The sequence below is a fragment of the Myotis davidii genome, unplaced genomic scaffold, assembly GCF_000327345.1.
Source record: "Myotis davidii unplaced genomic scaffold, ASM32734v1 scaffold418, whole genome shotgun sequence".
Classification (NCBI taxonomy): Eukaryota; Metazoa; Chordata; class Mammalia; order Chiroptera; family Vespertilionidae; genus Myotis; species Myotis davidii.
The window spans coordinates 296,733-303,996 of NW_006289399.1; the positions used below are offsets into that span (position 1 = coordinate 296,733).

A 7,264-nucleotide genomic window follows, 5' to 3' on the forward strand; every position below is an offset into this window, starting at 1 on the left:
ATTTACAATAGTGTTGGTAATACAGTAGGTCCTTGGGTTACATTGGAGATCCATTCCTATGGCGTGACGTAATGTGATTTTTGTTGTAAGTTGGAACCCACCTACATAAGCACCTACGTCACTCACATGGAGCACATACACAGCAGTAATGAAGTGAAACAGTAAAAAAAAATTAAAAGAAAGATAACAATTCCTGACCGTTACTTGTGGTAAATAAATAATAAAAAACATAAAGCACATATGTACATACATCAGAATGACGGAACTTTTTTTTGTATAAATAAATGGGAGATGGTGATGTAACCATGAAACGATGTATGTCAAGTCCAGTGTAACCCGAAGACTGCCTGTACTGCAGGATGGCAGATACTCTGAATAGAAAAGAAAAAGTAATTGTTACTCTAGCTGATAAAGTCCAACTAGTGTTTAATAGATGAAAATGTATCATGTATTTCAGATGCAAATTATTACAAAACGTCCACAACCTAGCCACTTGATGCTTAGAAAAGATTTTGATATCCTAAAAATTTACTGAAATGAAAATGTTCATTCTCTAACAGTATACTTTTACTAAAGAAAAATGTAAGGGCACCAATTCTTATGGTTTGGTTTTAGGCTAACAATAGGAAATCAACCATACCATGTTTGTGTTGCTAATGAGTGATCTTCTCATCCCCTCTGCCTAATCTGTCATAAGAAAGCTTGTAGGACAAGGGACAATTTAAAATAACCTTATAATAATATATACGTACTTTAAAATATAAAATTCATAGGTATGGAATATGCTTTTAAATGTTCTCCATTTGTTTTGATAAATACTCTGTGAAAATGAAAACTGATAATTCAAAATATTGCCTTTTCCCTTTTCATGTAATACCATATTAGAAAAAGTCTAAATTTAATGTTAGAATCAAATTTGCTGAGAAAAATACTGCAAAATAATCTAAATTGATTTTTATTCCTTTTCCATTCTTTGAAAGACTACATTACACATCAGGGCAAAGGCTTTTTCACTAGTCACAAAATCAAGTTGAAAATAACTTGTTGATTAAACTACAGGAAGGCAACTAATAACTATTAGACTTATGAATATTTATGAATAAACTGTCACTGATTTCATGGTAATGAGCTATAAACAGAAGAAATCCTTAAGTAGATAGTAGCTTTATGTACCCTCTCCATCCTGAAAACAGAAGGGACATGAGAAACAAATATAACTCCTAATCCAAAGTCCCAGCATACACACAAAAAACCCTTACAAAATACCGTAATAAACGCAAAACCTTGTTATAAAGACAAATAAGACTAAAATGATAAAAGTTTCAAGAATAATTTCAAGAGAGTAGGCCTCTACATTGAAAAAACAGGAAAGAAAAGCTCATTAACAACTATTACTTCTATTGAATAAAATTATTGGGTACCTAAATGGTGACTAACTCTGGTAAACTCAAGAGGCGTATGTGGAAACAGCTAGTACAGACATGAGGCTTTTCAGAGTTTCAAAATCTTTGTGATTAAAACCCAAAGTACAGGCTTCCTACAATGACCAGGTACAAACCAAGCAGATGTCCATTCAGGGAAACACAGACATTCTTGAGGGGGGGGGGGGCGGGGGCACGGGGCTGATTTCCTCAGGTGAACTCATTAACACAACTCTATTTGCTACAGTCATTACATTCAAACCATCAGCCCAAACAACTCTTTAGCTAAAGCAGGGGTCCTCAAACTACGGCCCGCAGGCCACATGCAAATACAAATATTGTATTTGTTCCCGTTTTGTTTTGTTTTTTACTTCAAAAATAAGATATGTGCAGTGTGCATAGGAATTTGTTCATAGTTTTTTTTCTATAGTCTGGCCCTCCAACAGTCTAAGGGACAGTGAACTGGCCACCTGTTTAAAAAGTTTGAGGACCCCTGAGCTAAAGATTCCTGTGCCATGTCTGAGCCTCACTAGTACCTGCCACCTTTTTTGCATAATGGGTCTTGGTGTGAATTCCTTAGTCAATAAAGTGTCTTTTTTTTTTTTTGGCGCAGTCCTATTCATAATCAAAGCCTGGGGTGTTCGTCTATCATAGACAAGCAGTTATGGAGTGAAGGATCCGGTGAGGGAGCCCGAATCTGGCCACAGCACTCGCCTTCGCCACCCCCACCACAGGCCACAGAGAAAAGCAGAGCTCTCCACACCTACACTTCGGCTTTAAAGTTCAGACCAAGTAGAGTGAGGTTCCATCAGGAGCAGGCAGAGGAGCTCACTTAGGCCCGGGCTCCCGGGAAGTGAAAGATGCAAGTCTCCTTCACACCCACAGCCCACACTCAGCCACTCTGCCCAGCCCGTCCTCGTCAGAACCACTGTCGTCATAATCGCTGTACTCCATGGCAACGTGTCTGGACAGGATCGCGGCCATGTCATCCCCACCCCCACCCAGCTCATGCTCTGCCCTCTTGCTCACATGGCTCTTGTCCTTTTTTTCCAGCTGAATTCCTATTTGAATAGCCTCAAGAAGATCACTGAGAGCATCGCTTATGGGTGTTTGTACAGTTACTTGTCGCTTTGTCTCAGCTACTGGAGGGCCATTCATGGGGGGAGGATGAGAGAAAAGAGCCGCGGCTGCAGGAGGGTCTGGCGGGGGAGGTAGGGGGCCCCAAGAAGGCGGGGCTGTGGCTACCAGCCCAGAGGAGGGCGGCTGAGGAGGCGGTAGGAGGACCCAGCTGCTACTGGGAAGGAAGGCTGCATGGGAATCTGGAGAGAACTGACAGAAAGCAGTTTGTGCTTAAGGGATCATGGCGGGTGGTGGGGCGGAGGCGGTGCCGAGGGGTTGTAATATTCTATTATCTGGGCTGGGAGCATCCCAGCTGGAGCCCTGGGTACTGAGGCCTGGGACCCCTCTGTGGCCTGTGGTGGGGGTGGGGAAGGTGAGTGCTGAGGTCTGTACAGGTCCATGTTCTTTGCCGAAACCCGGGGAAAGGCGGGGGTGGGGAAGGGAAGGGGGGGAGGGTTGGGTACTCTTGCCCAGGGGCGGTGACAGGCTGCGGGTGCAGAGAATGGTTGGGAGTGAGTGGCTGGATACGATTAATCTGTGACATCCAATGCCAGTATCTGGGGACAGGGATTCCTCAGAAGACACTCCATGGTACACGCTCCGAGACAACCTGTTGTCGGGTCTGAGCTCTTTGTCATACTGGTACCATCATATTCCACGCCGGGCGCCTGTTTCTGGCTTTTCCAACTTTTTTCACCTCGTGTGTTGTGCCTTTTTCTCTTTTCCCTTGTCTTCTGTGTCCTGTAGCATTTTTTCTTTCCAGAGGGAAGAAATGTGGGGAGGGAGTGGGGCAGTCAAAGAAATAGAAAGGATTGGTATAAAATTCCACCCCGTTCTTTTAATCATCGCTCTACGGGCTCAGAATTTTCAGAGGAAGTGGTTTATCACTCGTATATGACGGCAAAAGGGTTAGGAATGGTGGATGGTCTCCGAAACCCCCTGCTGGTCTCGAGCTGTGGAACTTTTGAAAGCTTTTTTTCATGTTGATATCCTCTCCCATTGTTGCATCCAGCGTCCAGCTGGGTAATTTTGAAGGCCAGGCGATCAATTCTGTCTGGAAGAGAATTTGCTCTGATGTAAAAATTGTTAGCCTCATTAAACAGCTCACCCAATATGTCTTCAGCACGTTTGTTGACAGTACTTTGCTGGCTTGTGATAGCAGCGAGGATTGGTTACACCATGAAGTTCACTGGTAATCCCTTCGGCCAGGACGCCCCGCCGGGTGCGATGATACGCTTACTGTGATTTCATCTAAGTGTTGATTTAGGGATTGCAAAAATTCCCTCAGGTGGCATCACCATTTTGGCTCAAATAGCAGTACTAACAGCAACCAAGTTAGCACAGTTGGAGGCGCCACGGCTGTGCCTGGGGCTGCACTCCGAGTCCCTCGGTTCCTCCTTGCCGCGGCTGTGTGATGCCCCCCTTGCCGCACTAAACACCCTCTAAATCAGTGGTTCTCAACCTGTGGGTCACGACCCCTTTGGGGGTCAAAGTACCCTTTCACAAGGGTCGCCTAAGACCATCGGAAAACACATATATAGTTACATATTGTTTTTGTGTTTTCCGATGGTCTTAGGCGACCCCTGTGAAAGGGTCGTTCGACCCCCGAAGGGGTCACGACCCACAGGTTGAGAACCACTGCCTTAAAGTGAGGCTGGATAAATCACTTAGCAAGTTATCTCTTCTGACAAACAGGCCTACTTTGACACAGTGGATAATTGTATATGTAAAATTACATGAATGCCATTTTAAAATACTAGATGTTATACTCATACACGCTGAGTTGAGTTCATTGGCATGTGATAGAGACAGTCCTCGGGTCACGTCGGACTCCACGTATGTCATTTCATGGATACGTTGCCATCTCCCATTTATTTATTTAAAAAAAAGTTCCGTCATTTCGACATATGTACATATGTGATTTATGTTTTTTTATTATTTATTTTCCACAAGTAAAGGTCAGGAATTGTTAACTTTCTTTTAAATTTTTTTTACTGTTTCACTTCATTACTGCTGTGTATATGCACCATGTGAGTGACGTAGGTGCTCATGTAGGTGGGTTCCGACTTATAGCAAAAATCACGTTACATCGTGCCATAGGAACATCTCCTACGTAACCTGACGACCTACTGTAGTATCAATAGAGAGGAGTGAAAGAGTTGAATCATCATATGGCATAAAGTAATTTATGATTAAAGTAGAACTCAAATCAATCTTCTGAATACAGTTTGGCCTGAGGACATGAACTGTAATAGGGAAGCTTGTATTTTACTTTCCTTATAGAAAGTGAGTTATTTTATCTAAGAGTAGGGAGAAGTGTACAGCACATATTAACAACGAATGCTATTTTTTAAAATATATTTTTATTGATTTCAGATAGAAAGGGAGATGAAGAGAGACAGAAACACCAATGAGAGAGAATCATTGATCAGCTGCCTCCTGCACACCCCCTACTGGGGATCGAGCCCACAAACCTGACATGTGCCCTTGACTGGATTCGAACCTGGGACCCTTCAGTTTGCAGGCTGATGGTCTATTCATTGAGCCAAACCGGCTAGGGCAAGAACGCTATTTTTAAAAGTATTTTAATTGATTTTAGTGACTGAGGAAGGGAGAGGCAGAGAGAAAGAAAGAACTATCTATGAGAGAGAAACATCAATCAGCTGACTCCTTCATGCACGCTACTGGGGATCTAGCCCACAACTTGGGCATGTGCTCTGACTGGGAATCAAACTTGTGACCTCTTGGTGAACAGAACAATGTTCAGCCACTGAGCTACAGTGACCGGGCCTGCTGCAACATTTCAAGTTTTAAAAATTCATGTCTATATCCAGCGAGGTCTTAGAAAAGATTTAAATGTATTCCTACTGCAATAAATTATGCTATTTAAGCAATTCAAGGCCCCACGCATCTAGTCTCATGCTTTAGAAATGTAAAGTTTTCAGTCCTGTTTTTTTTAAAATCTTATAGTACTTTCATTCAAATATATGTTGATTTAGTTCAAATAATAAAAATTTTAAATCATATCACAACTATTTTGACTGATATACAGACCATGATAAAAATGATTTTGGGCATGTATTCAGAATTCTATATGCATGGGGGGAAAGAAGAAATATAAATGTCTCTTAATTAACAATGGTTGTTATTTGCAAGAGATTCATTTGTAAGCAGTTATTTTATAAGATCTTTATCTATCATACACTAAAATAAGCATAATATAAATATGTTGAACTTCCTATTAAGTTTAGTATTATCAAAATTTTGTATAAAAAGATGCTACACTTGATTTACATAGTAAGAAAAGGCAATGAGATTGTCAAATTAGAAGACTTGGTTCTGAATCATAAAAATTCAGTTAGTGACTTCCTAAAACTGTATGTTCCAATGGATTATAAATTGGAACTGAAAATAAATAATTCCCTTGATCTTGATAAGTGTTGGGTGCCATAACCACACTGAAGGTTTTTACACAGCAGTCAAATTGATCAAAAGGCTTATAAACCAAAGTTATTTTTCTTGTAACCTTACATTATTTCTCTTTCAAGGTTATCTCAACCCCAGAGGCTCACGAACACTTGGGAAATAGTAGTTATAATTATTGAATCTTGAACAGTTTAGCTTTTTGACCATTGCCACTTGATAAGAACTCGAGGTAAATTTGGCCTTACACTGCAGTACAATATGCAGTTGGGATATAAAGATTATAGTCCCTTAATCTCTGTGTGTTCCCCTTCTCTCCTTAGGACACCTTACAGTGCAAATTCCACCAATAAGCAATTCTCCGTTATAAGCAGTCAATTTAAAAAATTCTCTGGGAGAGAAAATGGATTAATCTGACACCATATTGACAATTTACCAGTTTCCTTTCCTTCATGACTGGGAAAATCCAGGCCATGAGGAAGGCACTGGACACCTGGGGCTGAGGCATAACTAAGGGGCCAAACATCACTCAAAATTATGGCAGAACAACTCTAAGAATTAACATTGCATTGCCTCCTTCACAGTTTGGCTAAGGGCTGACCCCTGAACAAAATAACCTCTTTAATAAACAGCTGTGTCCATAGGGTATACCTCTGTAGGATTGCTTTAGGTAGGATGGAAAATTTAATGATGTTGATTCTACCAATCCATGAACACGGTATATTTGTCCACTTGTTCATATCTTCCTCTATCTCTTTTTTCAAAATCCTGTAGTTTTCTGAGTATAGGCCTTTTACCTCCTTAATTAAGTTTATTCCTAGGTATCTTAATTTTTTTTGTTACAGTAGTGAATGGGATTGTTGTTTTAGTTTCTCTATGTGAGTTCATTATTGGTATATAAAAATGCCATTGATTTTTGGGTGTTATTGTATCCTGCTACATTGCCAAATTCATTAGTTCTAGTAGTTTTTTAATGGAGTCTTTACAGCAAGCATGTCAAACTCGTGACCTGCAGGCTGCATGCGGCCCACAACAAATATTTTTACAGCCCAGCTAATATAACAGTATATAAGAAACATTTTAATGAAAATTTTGTCACTAAATTTTTACAATATCTTGTTATACATAATCCTAATCTAATAAAAGAAAAACATGGTAATTGGCGTACGACCGCTACACTTCCCATTGGCTAATCAGGGCGATATGCAAATTAACTGTCAGCCAAGATGGTGGCGAGCAGCCAGGAAGCTTAAACTGAACATGAGGCTTGCTTGCTTCAGTGACGGAGGACTGCAACGTTC

At 40.8% G+C, this 7,264-nt stretch overlaps 1 pseudogene; it reads right to left on the reverse strand.

Annotated features, from left to right (window-relative positions):
* Positions 1 to 2,294: 2,294 nt before the first annotated feature.
* LOC102764917 overlaps positions 2,295 to 7,264 on the reverse strand; it is an 18,652-nt pseudogene continuing 13,682 nt past the window's right edge.